The sequence below is a fragment of the Salmo salar genome, chromosome ssa16 (assembly GCF_905237065.1).
Source record: "Salmo salar chromosome ssa16, Ssal_v3.1, whole genome shotgun sequence".
NCBI classification, from domain to species: domain Eukaryota; kingdom Metazoa; phylum Chordata; class Actinopteri; order Salmoniformes; family Salmonidae; genus Salmo; species Salmo salar.
In genome coordinates, this window is record NC_059457.1 from 32,500,421 (window position 1) to 32,514,988 (window position 14,568).

A 14,568-nucleotide genomic window follows, 5' to 3' on the forward strand; every position below is an offset into this window, starting at 1 on the left:
GTTGAAAACTCCTCGCATATAGCTGCAACCGTGTGGAACCCCATGTCCAAATGACTGATTATACTATCCAGAGCCACATCAAACACTGTGTTGTGAAATCCACTGTCTGACTTCTGTTCATCTGCTATGTCATCTTCAGTCTCATTAGGGAAACATTTATTTTTTTCTGGCGGCTCCTCTGTTCACTGTGAAACTGAGTAGTTACACCCATTTCGTTTGCAACCATGGAGGCTTCTGCCAGAAGAGCGTCCCATTTATTACAAAGAGCCTGTATTTCTTCCTGTAGTGTCTCAATGTGAGCTGCTTCAGTGTCCAGAGAAATATTTCCTGACTGAAGAATTAGGCTTCTATTCTCAATACACTGCTAAACTTTTACCCAGAAAGTGAGCAGGAAGATTGCCTTGAAAGACATGAAGTAGCTTTTCAGACCTTTTGCCTCAGATGTGGCTTTGTTTGTCAGGCTTCAGGTAGCAAGAAGCATGTCTAGGGCCTTGATGATAGATGGTAAATGAGTTGCTACTGGATGGACCGCAGCAATACGCGCACTCCATCGCGTGTCTGAAAGGCAGTTAAGACAGCAGCCAGTCTTTTCCTTGAGAATGGTCCATCGCTCTGGGCTGGCATTTAACAGATTGTAAAGACGATTCACACAGCCAAAAAAGGTTGATACTTCTAGGCATGACTGAGCTGCATGTACACCCACAAGATTAAGAGTATGGGAGGCACAAGGTGAATATGTGGCCAGTGGATTATTTTGCAGTATGTGTGCTTGATCTCCCTTCACTTTCCCTGACATATTTTCACCATTATCATAGCCTTGACCACAGCAATCTGCTATGTCAATACCATGCCCTTCCAATGCTCTCAAAATAATTTCAGAAATGTCACTGCCTGTCTTTCTAGCAAAGTCTTTAAGTTCAAGAACATTTTCAATTATTTCCCATTCACCTGTTCCCTGAACTTTATCTTTGTGTACATATCTCACCAATAATACATTTTGCTCAGTATGGGAAATGTCTGGATTTGCATCACATATAACCGAGTAATAGATTGCATCTTCTCTTTCATAAAGTATTGTTTTCAAAACCCTTTGACCACATATTCCTATGAACTTGGCTCACAGGGCTGAGGTAATGATTCAGTTGTGCTCCTTTCTTTTTGTTCCTGACTTTCTGTAAGTGCTCACGTAATAGCGGGTCATAATTTGACAACAGTTCAAGTAAGCCTAGGCAATGTCCATTATGCACATCCTCAAGATTGAGTGATTTCCCCCGGAATGGCAGATTCCTAGATGCTAAGTACAGTGTCACATCCACAATCCTTTCCAGAAGTGCTCTGTTTTTATACATTTCTGACTGGATTTGTTTGTCTGTCCATACCTGTAGCTGTTGTTACGGTATGCTGCAGATTATTCCATTTCCACTCACAGTTCTTGTGAGACACACCATCCTCATGCTCTGGTAGTTTGTCATACATTCTCCGCCATTTCACTGGGGATATCTTATAGCCATTCTTACTATTCAGAGACCTGGGTGATGGTTTACTTTGATCATTAGAAAAAATAACACATGGAATGTAATATACTGCTCAAAAAAATAAAGGGAACACTTAAACAACACATCCTAGCTCTGAATGAAAGAAATAATCTTATTAAATACTTTTTTCTTTACATAGTTGAATGTGCTGACAACAAAATCACACAAAAATAATAAATGGAAATCCAATTTATCAACCCATGGAGGTCTGGATTTGGAGTCACACTCAAAATTAAAGTGGAAAACCACACTACAGGCTGATCCAACTTTGATGTAATGTCCTTAAAACAAGTCAAAATGAGGCTCAGTTGTGTGTGTCGCCTCCACGTGCCTGTATGATCTCCCTACAATGCCTGGGCATGCTCCTGATGAGGTGGCGGATGGTCTCCTGAGGGATCTCCTCCCAGACCTGGACTAAAGCATCCGCCAACTCCTGGACAGTCTGTGGTGCAACGTGGCGTTGGTGGATGGAGCGAGACATGATGTCCCAGATGTGCTCAATTGGATTCAGGTCTGGGGAATGGGCGGGCCAGTCCATAGCATCAATGCCTTCCTCTTGCAGGAACTGCTGACACACTCCAGCCACATGAGGTCTAGCATTGTCTTGCATTAGGAGGAACCCAGGGCCAACCGCACCAGCATATGGTCTCACAAGGGGTCTGAGGATCTCATCTCGGTACCTAATGGCAGTCAGGCTACCTCTGGCGAGCACATGGAGGGCTGTGCTGCCCCCCAAAGAAATGCCACCCCACACCATGACTGACCCACTGCCAAACCGGTCATGCTGGAGGATGTTGAAGGCAGCAGAACGTTCTCCACGGCGTCTCCAGACTCTGTCACGTCTGTTATGTGCTCAGTGTGAACCTGCTTTCATCTGTGAAGAGCACAGGGCGCCAGTGGCGAATTTGCCAATCTTGGTGTTCTCTGGCAAATGCCAAACGTCCTGCACGGTGTTGGGCTGTAAGCACAACCCCCACCTGTGGACGTCGGGCCCTCATACCACCCTCATGGAGTCTGTTTCTGACCGTTTGAGCAGACACATGCACATTTGTGGCCTGCTGGAGGTCATTTTGCAGGGCTCTGGCAGTGCTTCTTCTGCTCCTCCTTGCACAAAGGCGGAGGTAGCGGTCCTGCTGCTGGGTTGTTGCCCTCCTACGGCCTCCTCCACGTCTCCTGATGTACTGGCCTGTCTCCTGGTAGCGCCTCCATGCTCTGGACACTACGCTGACAGACACAGCAAACCTTTTTGCCACAGCTCGCATTGATGTGCCATCCTGGATGAGCTGCACTATCTGAGCCACTTGTGTGGGTTGTAGACTCCGTCTCATGCTACCACTAGAGTGAAAGCACCGGCAGCATTCAAAAGTGACCAAAACATCAGGCAGGAAGCATAGGAACTGAGAAGTGGTCTGTGGTCCCCACCTGCAGAACCACTCCTTTATTGGGGGTGTCTTGCTAATTGCCTATAATTTCCACTTGTTGTCTATTCCATTTGCACAACAACATGTGAAATTTATTGTCAATCAGTGTTGTGTGATTGTGTGATTGACTTGGAGTTACATTGTGTTGTTTAAGTGTTCCCTTTATTTTTTTGAGCAGTGTATAATGCCTTCACACTTACTATAAATAAACCAGTCTCTCTGCACCTTTTCTCTTCTGTTTGTTGACTTACTGTACTGTAAATAGTTGGGCAATGGCTTGCCTTCTGAGTCTGTGGGCATGATTTTATACAGTTCTGTCTCATCATCACACCTGTTGGCGGGTCTGCGAACAATAGCTTCTCTTTCATGTTCTTGTACTTTCTCTGGCCACAGTGCTGGATCATCTAAAACCTTATCTTCCTCACTTCGAATCTGTCCATACTCTTCCTTTCCCTTATTACTTGCTTGTTCAATCTCTTCTATCAGTCCTTCACTGGCGCTGCTGTACTCTTTAAATCCTCTTCCTCCTTCCTGCTTTCCTCTGCATCAGAGTCTGTCTGACAGCTTTCTGCTGAGATTCTGCCTACCTGAGGCACTCTAGGCACTAGGAAGTGAGTAAAAAAAGGGAATTTTAGTGTTTTAATGTTCGCTCCTTCAAAGGTTACCGTACTATAAATATACTACAGAAAGAAAAAACGTTTTAATAGTATACATATCAAATAGAATACGTATTCAAGTGTGTCTAAGTCATCGTGTGCCTAACTTTACAATTTAAAAATGGTCTAGTTATTCTGCTGCTGCTACAAAACAGCTTCCTCACCTCCAATGTCCTCTGTTTCAACTTCTTGTAGTAGACACACGTTGGGATCTTTGTCTACAGCAGTAGTAGTAGTAGTAGTAGCATCTACAGTATGGATAGGTAGGCTACATGTTAGGTTTTTATTTAAGTCTAGCTAGCTAATAAATATCACGCAAATATTGGGGAATACAGTTATAATAATATCTAAATAATAGCTAATTAGCTAGCCATAGCTGGTAGTGGTAGCTCATCATCATCATGTTAATAATTACTGCTCTGACCGAGCCGAGTGAGTCCACGGTAGGCAACTACCTGTAACTAGCAAGCTATCAAGCTAGCTATATTGGCGAGCAAGGCTACTCAGTTCGGAAGGCCATCTACACTGACTTACCACTGAAATCCTTCTCCTCGTTTTTTTTTGTGGGAAAAAAACGTCTTGAGTAATTTTTTGCCCAGAATTTTGCTGTATCTGTCTCTGTTTCCATTCTTTCCTTTTCTGGAAACCCGATTTCAGTGGTATTTTTTTTCTCCAACTTGATGGTTGGGTAGAGATGCCTGATCTGATTATGGTTATACGTTTTAATTTTCATCACAGATTGTTTTGTCTGACATTTTTAAAATGATAAACAAGTGATTTTCTAAACATTTAGGGGCCCCTACCAGGTTAGGGCCCTATGAATCATTCATGTTTTCCCCCCTTAATGACGCCCTTGGGCACCTGCTCGTCGAACATCTCATTCCAAAATCATGGGCATTAATATGGAGTTGGTCCCCCCTTTGCTCCTATATCAGCCTCCACTTTCCAGGGAAGGCTTTCCACTAGATGTTGGAATATTGCTGCAGGGACTTGCTTCCATTCAGCCACAAGGGCATTAGTGAGGTTGGGCACTGATGTTGGGCGATTAGGCCTGTCTTGCAGTCGGCATTCCAATTCATCCCAAAGGTGTTCGATGGGGTTGAGGTCAGGGCTTTGTGTAGGCCAGTCAAGTTCTTCCACACCGATCTCGACAAACCATTTCTGTATGGAACTCACTTTGTGTCATGCTGAAACAGGACATTTTTATTTAACCTTTATTTAACTAGGCAAGTCAGTTAAGAACAAATTCTTATTTACAATGACGACCTAGCCCGCCCAAACCCTTCCCTAACCCGGACGACGCTGGGCCAATTGTGCGCCGCCCTATGAGACTCCCAATCACAGACGGTTGTGATACAGCCCAAGATCAAACCAGGGTCTGTAGTGATGCCTCTAGCACTGAGATGCAGTACCTTAGACCGCTGCGCCACTCGGGAGCCATAAAAAGGGCCTTCCCCAAACTTTTTTCACAAAGTTGAAAGCACAGAATCGTCTGGAATTACGATTTCCCTTCACTGGAACTAAGGGGCTTAGCCCGAACCATGAAAAACATCTCCAGACCATTATTCTTCCTCCACTAACTTTACTATGGATTCGGGCAGGTAGCGTTCTCCTGGCATCCGCCAAACACAGATTTGTCCGTTGGACTGCCAGATGGGGAAGCATGATTCATCACTCCAGAGAATGCGTTTCCACTTGGCAGCGAGCTTTACATCACTCCAGCCGACGCTTGGCACTACGCATGGTGATCCTAGCCTTGTGTGCGGCTTCTCCGCCATGGAAACCCATTTTATTAAGCTCCCTACGAATAGTTCTTGTGCTTACGTTGCTTCCAGAGGCAGTTTGGAACTCGGTAGTGAGTGCTGCAACCGAGGACAGGCGATCTTTACGTGCTACGAGCTTCAGCGATCCAGATCTGTGAGGTTGTGTGGCCTACCACTTCGCTGCTGAGCCGTTGTTGCTCCTAGACCTTTCCCCTTCACAATAACAGCACTTACAGTTGATCGGAGCAGCTCTAGCAGGGCAGAAATTTGACGGAACTGACTTGTTGGAAAGGTGGCATCCTATAATGGTGCCATGCTGAAAGTCACTGAGCTCTTCAAAGCATGTGGCACATTTATTTTTATTTGATAACCTTTTCTAATGATACTCCTGAATTACTACTATCAAGTTGTTTCAGATCTACACAAGTGCCTAGAGAGGAGGGTTTAGGGTTTCTTCTGGACAGGGCCTAACTATACTCACCCAATAAGCACATGCCTTAGAAATATCCTTTATTGGGACAGTGGTTAGGGAGTTCATCATTGGTACTGGTGGACTGGGTTTGAGACTAAGGGAGTTGCCCTACTCTCACATTAAAACAGGTTAATACTGTATGCCCCACCAACATTAGACAACTATAAAGAACGCCCTTCAATTGCTGAAATAAGGAAATAAAATCAATGATGAGAGTATAGTCTGATTAACTGATACCTGACACGTACATGGTGGAGTAGCAGGAAGATCGGAGTACTGAGAACCAATAGGTTGTGTGTTCAAATCCCAGGTGAGGACATGTTGAATAATAACTATTATGAAAATGTACAATGCAATCATTTATGTCAAATAAAACATTAATGTCTTATATTCTGAGAACATGGCAACCATGTTCTGTGTACGTTTGGTGGGACGTTGATGGAATATTCTCCTAACCCACAGAAAACTGGACACATTAATGTGTTTGGCACATTCCCATGAAACATGTTTAGAACATTAATATCTTACTGTATGTTCTGAGAACTTGGCAACCGTGTTCTGTGTATGTTTCGTGGGACGTTGATGGAATATTCACGTTACCCACAGAAAATTGGACACATGAATGTTCTTGTCACGTTCCCATGAAACGTGTCTAGAACGTTAATATCTTAAGTTCTGAGAAATTGGTAACCACATTCTGGGTAATTCTATTTGACATTAAAGGAATGGTCTCTTGGAAACATTCCTTGCACATCACGGGAACATTCCTATGAAAACGTTAGTTAATGACCTAATGAGACTCTTATTAAGGGAATGTTCTCTAAAGTTGTGAGAACTTTTTTTGTTACCTGGGATAACAGTGCCATATCCGATTATATATTGTTATAATTGAAATGACTAAATCCACAATGAAAATAAAAACACATATTCTAGCGGAAGCACGTTGAATGGTAGAGTAGCCTATATAACTTTAAGGGCACAAGGTGAGACCCAGATGCAGACACAGGAGGCAGATGGCTAGAGCCCAAGATGTTTATTAACAATCCAAAAGGGGTAGGCAAGAGAATGGTCATGGACAGGCAAAAGGTCAAAACCAGTTCAGAGTTCTAGAGGTACAGAATGGCCAGCAGGCTCGAGGTCAGGGCAGGCAGAATGGTCAGGCAGGCAGGAATGGAGTCCAGAAAAACAGGCAAAGGTCAAAACCGGGAGGACTAGTAAAAGAGAATAGAAAAGTAGGCGCATGGAAAAAACACGCTGGTTGACTTGAAGACATACAAGATCAACTGGCACAGAGAGACAGGAAACACAGGGATATATACACCGGGATAATAAGCGACACCTGGAGGGGGTGGAGACAATCACAAGGACAGGTGAAACAGATCAGGGCGTGACAATAATAGCATACTGTAAGTATTATGTGTGGAAGGGGTACATAGTAGGAGAGGAGTTCTTTACTCTGTAGTGGAGCATGATTTATCAGTGGAAAAGAGGCAGATTGTTGGCACTCCTTTGAAGTTACTGTAGATGTGAATTATTAACCACACAAACCCTCAAAGCACACGTCTGAGAGGGAAAACACAACCACAGTGTCTGGGGATAATTATCAAATCCAATGCGTGTGTGAGTGAGGGTGTGTTTGGATGCATTTTTCTGGGTGAATGTGCACTGCTGTGCTCTGTGCTGTGTGGTTTACTCTGCAGTTTACTCCACATGTGGTATCCTTAAAAACCTATCGTTTTTCTCGGATCTCTGGAGCAAAGTAAGAATAACTGCACCGTGCTCAGTAGTGACAAAACAGGATATTCTCACTTTACTCCAGAGATCCAAGAAAAACTATAGGTATTTAAGGATACCACATGTGGAGTGATGATGATTGTGTTTGCGTTAGCACATGTATTTGTCTGTGTGTGTGTGTGCGTGTGCGTGTGTGTGCGTGTGTGTGTGTGCGTGCTTGTGTGAGTGTGCAGAGGCGAGCTGGGTCTTGGACATCCTCAGTAAACAGAGGAGAAGTGAAGTGTTGACGTTGAGGATCAATAGCTGGAATCCCAGTGAGGGGAGGCAGGCCAATCCTCTCCTGTAATAACAGGCCCATAGTGAGTCACTGTCTCCTCACTCTCCTCCCTCACTATTACCTCCATGTCACTCACTCTGACGAGCAACTGTCATCTCCACTGTCACCTGAACAGGCCCTGCGGGCCAGGATACACAGGCACACATAAGTTAGACTCTATGGATGCATGCACAAGTGTACACATGAAAACGCACACATGCATACATTACATGCCAAATGCTCTGTTTTGTGCATGCACACATGCACTGACTGGCCAAAGCAATCTGAGGGACATTAGAAACCAAACTCTTGGTGTTCCTCTCTCTCTGTCCCCATCCAACTGTCCTCCTGTCCCTCTGACCTGAGGTTTCTGTGCTCTGATGGACCACTGGTCTAGGCCGGTGTCAGTGTGGACCACTGGTCTAGGCCGGTATCAGTGTGGACCACTGGTCTAGGCCGGTGTCAGTGTGGACCACTGGTCTAGGCCGGTATCAGTGTGGACCACTGGTCTAGGCCGGTGTCAGTGTGGACCACTGGTCTAGGCCGGTATCAGTGTGGACCACTGGTCTAGGCCGGTGTCAGTGTGGACCACTGGTCTAGGCCGGTGTCAGTGTGGACCACTGGTCTAGGCCGGTATCAGTGTGGACCACTGGTCTAGGCCGGTGTCAGTGTGGACCACTGGTCTAGGCCGGTGTCAGTGTGGACCACTGGTCTAGGCCGGTATCAGTGTGGACCACTGGTCTAGGCCGGTGTCAGTGTGGACCACTGGTCTAGGCCGGTGTCAGTGTGGACCACTGGTCTAGGCCGGTGTCAGTGTGGACCACTGATCTAGGCCGGTATCAGTGTGGACCACTGGTCTAGGCCGGTGTCAGTGTGGACCACTGGTCTAGGCCGGTATCAGTGTGGACCACTGGTCTAGGCCGGTATCAGTGTGGACCACTGGTCTAGGCTGGTATCAGTGTGGACCACTGGTCTAGGCCGGTGTCAGTGTGGACCACTGATCTAGGCCGGTATCAGTGTGGACCACTGGTCTAGGCCGGTATCAGTGTGGACCACTGGTCTAGGCCGGTGTCAGTGTGGACCACTGATCTAGGCTGGTATCAGTGTGAACCACTGGTCTAGGCCGGTGTCAGTGTGGACCACTGGTCTAGGCTGGTATCAGTGTGCTTGTCTTATTTCTGTAGCTCTAGTCATTGGGAATCAGCTCATGTTATCTGATGACGGTAGAAGGTTAAACTTTAGGGGTCATTAGGTCTCAATATTCCAGCACGATCACTGAGCCAAGTCAACCCAACACAGATAAAGCAATCAGGGCTGACCTGAAACAAACCATGAAATCACTTTTGGGGCAAATGAAAACATCACAGCTATTTAAAAGCACAACTGAGAGCTCCAACTCTATTAGCTTTCCAGTGCGGGTCACTACTCACCACTGGACAGATGGACAGATGACGGGGACAGGTCAGCAGAGAAACAGAGAGAGAGAGATATGTGGGACAGAGGGGAAGAGATGAGAGAGAGAGAAATGCCCATATTCTGACCTGACATTGATTGATTCTTCCCAACTACTTCTCTCTCAGTAGCTGTCCCCTCAAAAGGCTCAGCTATCGCCATTCCTTAGTTTTTTGTGTGACACATCAGCTGAAAGGAGAAGATAGGGAAGAAGTGAAACCTCCAGTCACATTAGGAAGTAGCATGTGTTTGAACCTTTACCTCCCTCTGTCATGACACATACAAAGCACAGCCAGCTCTCATCTGGACAGTGACATTTGCCCTGGTTACAATTTCTCTGTCTCAGTGAGGATGTGTATGGTCTGTGTGGTTGTATCGCACACACATGCATGCACGCACACACCCGTTCGCCCTCCCCCACACACAACACACATGACACATAGCACTCAGACACAACACCTGGGATTATGAACATACTGTATAATCCAGACCTGGAGGATCAGAGAAACAAACAACAGGGAAATGGGAGGTTTCTGGGGGCAAGGAAACATACAACAGGGAAATTAGAGGTTTCTGGGGGCAAGGAAACATACAACAGGGAAATTAGAGGTTTCTGCACACCTCTTCCAGAGCAGAGAAATCAATCTCCTCTCCCTCTCCCTCTCTCTGTCTTGGTGGCCCACTGTGCAGACAGTAAGAGGCAGTATGGTGCTACTGGAGAAAGGTCACTGATGACAGGTCTTCAGCATTGCTGTCAGAGCATCCAGCAGACAGGCAGAAAAACACAATGCCCTGAACACTGAGACAGAGACAGACAGACAGGCTACCTGCCTGGGCCTTAATGCATCACTGACTGCCTGACTGAATGACACTCACACACACAACACACACACAAGCACGCATGCATGCACACACACACACACATTTCCACAAACAATGTTGATAGACAGGCCAAAGTATCACAGTAGCAATCTGAGGGCAAGGAGTAAATCTATAGTCACTACCATAGAGAATGAGGACTCAAGTGCCCCAAAACCTGTTTTAGCATTGCCAGCCAGCCTGATTCCTAGAAATAAACTTCGAATTAGGTCCTGAGAACATTGATGTATGCCTTCTTCGGCACTCACCCCAAAAAATAGACATTCTGAAGAAAATGGTCATCGCAGTAATGCACCTGGGACGACAGGAGCAAGCCTTCAGGGGGCACTACGAGTCAGCAACAAGCCTAAACATTGCTATGTGGATGACTTTCAACTACTTTTCTCCTTCCCCCCTTCTGACACTCAGGTGGCGACACGCAACTCTGCATGCCTGGGAGCTTGGATGTCGGCCCACCACCAACCTAGACAAGACGGAGATTCTCTTCCTCCCGTGTAGGACCTGCCCCGCTCAAAGACCTCTCCATCACGGTTGACAACTACACAGTGTTGCCCTCCCAGAGTGTAAAGAACCTTTGTGTGACCCTGGACAACACCTTGTCATTCTCTGCAAACATCAAAGCACTGACTCGCTCCTGCAGGTTCATGCTTTACAACATCTGTAGAGTACGACCCTACCTCACACAGGAAGCTGCACAGGTCTTAATCCAGGCACTTGTTATCTCCTATCTATACGACTGCAACTCGCTGTTTGCTGGGCTTTCCGCTTGTGGCATCAAACCCCTGCAACTTATCCAGAACGCTGCAGCCAGCTTGGTTTTCCATCTTCCCAAGTTCTCCCCATGTCACCCCGCTCTTCTGCACAATCTACTGGCTTCCAGTCTGGCTTCCAGTTCAGGCTATGCTCAAACCCTACACCCCAACCCGAGCACTCTGTTCTGCCACCTCTGGTCTCTTGGCCCTCACGCTCAGCTCAGTCCAAGCTATTTTCTGTCCTGGCACCCAATGGTGGAACCAGCTTTCCCTTTAAGCTAGGACAGAGTCCCTGCCCATCTTCCGAAAGCACCTGAAACCTTACCTCTTCAAATAGTATCTTTTATAATCCCCCTCCTCACCCCCCCCGCCCCCCAAAAACCTTCCTGAACCAACACTTTAACTTGACCCCCCCCTTTCTAGCTTTGATGAGGAAGAGTGTACTTACTATGCCTGTGATATGTGGTTGTCCCACCTAGCTATCTTAAGATGAATGCACTAACTGCAAGTTGCTCTGGATAAGAGCGTCTGCTAAATGACTAAAATGCAAAATGTAAATGTAATTTTGTGGAACTTGTCAATGCATTTGTGGAATTCGATACTGCCATTGCTGAACGAACACCTTGGGACATGCACCGTATTTACTGGTATGTCAAACACCACAAAGAATGACATCATTCAGAGCATCTTCACTGGGAAAAAACTGGTTGAATCAACATTGTTTTCACATTATTTATATTAAAAAAGTAAATGTGATGATGTTGAATCAATGTGGAAATCTGATTGGATTTACAAAAATTCATCAACCAAAGGGAATTTCATATTTTTTTCACCCAACCTTTAACCTAAATCCAATGTCATGTTGATTTGTTTTTCTGATTTCACGTTGAATTCAAGTTAGTTGACAACTCAACCAAATGTAAATACAAATGTGACGGTGAACTGACGTCTGTGCCCAGTGGGTCGCAAAGTGAGATTGACAGTGAGATCAGTTCAGCCCCTTTCTTAGCAGTCCAGGTGGATGACACCACAGATACATATACTGCAAATGTCAGTTATCAATCATAACTCCCTATATCAACGATAAAGGTGTTGTGATAAACTTCTGGGGTTTTCTGATGTAAGCGCAGAGAGAAACGTAGAGGTGATCCCTGCTGTTGTAATGCAAACTATCGGGAAATACAACCCAGCAGCCAAACTCATCTGCCAGACTTACGATGGGGCAAGCTGCATGAGTGGGCAGCGAGGTGGGATTCAGACGCTCATGAAAACGCACTGTCAATATGCCCTGTTGATTGTTAAGCCAACAAACTAAACTTAGTTTTAGCACAGGGGACAAGCAAGATTCAAGACGCACAGTTTTTTTGCATCCATTTACAGTTTTCCATTTTTTTATCTGGTCATGCAAAAAGACAGCCATGCTTATTGAGATTGACAATGCCATTCAGGTGCTGGGAGGTTGTCCCACTCGTTGGAACTTCAAAAGTAGAGCAGGGCTCTGAAACAGAAACTGTTTATGTTCATTTATGGACACATTTTTGGCCCTAAAGAGGACATTTCGTGACTTAAGACATCCATGTGTACGGCTTGATAGTACACTGAATGCATTGAAAGCTTTCAGAAGTGACACTGTCCAGACTGTTGGAAGGGAAGATGACCGAAGGAAAAGATGGCTGGGATGGCTATGAGCGCTGACTCAATCACTGGGACAACGCTGACGTCCCAGGCCCCCTTGACAGATAACGATGACTGTATTACAAAATACATTGACTTTCTCATTTAACCTCTAAATGGCACACATACACAATCCATGTCCAAATTGTCTCAAGGCTTAAAAATAATTCTTAACCTGTCTCCTCCTTGTCATGATTGAAGTGGATTTAACAAGTGACGTCAATAAGGGATCATAGCCTTCACCTGGTTTCACCTGGTCAGTCTATGTCATGGAAGAGCAGGTGTTCCTAATGTTTTGTATAATCAGTCTATACTGCACAGGTCTATTCAAAGTTGCATATATTATTGTGATGAGTCAGTGTGAATGTGCTCGTTGAGATGTTGCCTCTGCCAGAGAGGCGCTGTCCAGCTGGTGGTGCTGGCAAATAGCGGAGGCGGGAGGCTGCTCTCTCCGTTAACTCTCCGTGGTCCTGAATCAATAGTTAGAGTGTGCTGTTTTAATGCACATCTTGGGGTTACCACAGGTTAACATCCGTAATCTGGGGGCTTCTCCCTATAGTTAGTCTGCAACATGTCAAAGTTGAAACATTTTTAGTAAGGATGTTATTACAACTTGAGCAAGCTGATGGAGAAATTAACTTTGCCAACTAACTTCACCTTGCATTTGACCATGCTGTGTAGGTCATGTAACTAACTGTTTGTTACATGCAATATTTTCTTTGTGGACTTAAACAGGACAGATGTTGCTCTCCGGTTTTATCAAATCAAATTCCATTTTATTGTGCCGAATACAACAGGTGTAGAGTTTACAGTGAAATGCTTACTTACGAGCCCTTTCCCAACAATATACAGTACAAGAAGTACCGGTACCGAGTCAATATGCAGGGGTACGAGTTAGCTGAGGTAATTTGGACATGGTAGGGGTAAAAGTGGCAGTTGGGATAGATAATAAACAGAGTAGCAGCAGTATATGTGAAAGTGTGTCTGTGTGTGAGTGTGTGTGTATATGTGGCGTCAATATGCATGTGTGTGTGTGTGTGTGTTTTGTGTGTGTGAGCGTGTGTAAGTTGGAGAGTCAGTGTAGTATACAGTACCAGTCAAAAGTTTGGAAGCACTTACTCATTCAAGGGTTTTTGTAAATCAGGGAGTTCTGTTCATGCCCCGTGGCATGCCCTGGGTGAAATGGGTTAGTGTTGATTGCATTAGTTTTGGCAAGCTGCCTCAGTTTTGGAACTGAGCCAGGTGCCACGTTTTGGCTGACTGCGATGTCAGGTGACATACAGTGAGGGAAAAGTATTTGATCCCCTGCTGATTTTGTACGTTTGCCCACTGACAGAGAAATGATCAGTCTATAATTTTAATGGTAGGTTTATTTGAACAGTGAGAGACAGAATAACAGCAAAAAAATCCAGAAAAACGCATGTCAAAAATGTTATAAAATGATTTGCATTTTAATGAGGGAAATAAGTATTTGACCACTCTGCAAAACATGACTTAGTACTTGGTGGCAAAACCCTTGTTGGCAATCACAGAGGTCAGACGTTTCTTGTAGTTGGCCACCAGGTTTGCACACATCTGGAGGGATTTTGTCCCACTCCTCTTTGCAGATCTTCTCCACGTCATTAAGGTTTCGAGGCTGACGTTTGGCAACTCGAACCTTCAGCTCCCTCCTCAGATTTTCTATGGGATTAATGTCTGGAGACTGGCTAGGCCACTCCAGGACCTTAATGTGCTTCTTCTTGAGCCACTCCTTTGTTGCCTTGGCCGTGTGTTTTGGGTCATTGTCATGCTGGAATACCCATCCATGACCCATTTTCAATGCCTGGCTGAGGGAAGGAGGTTCTCACCCAAGATTTCACGGTACATGGCCCCGTCCATCATCCCTTTGATGCGGTGAAGTTGTCCTGTCCCCTT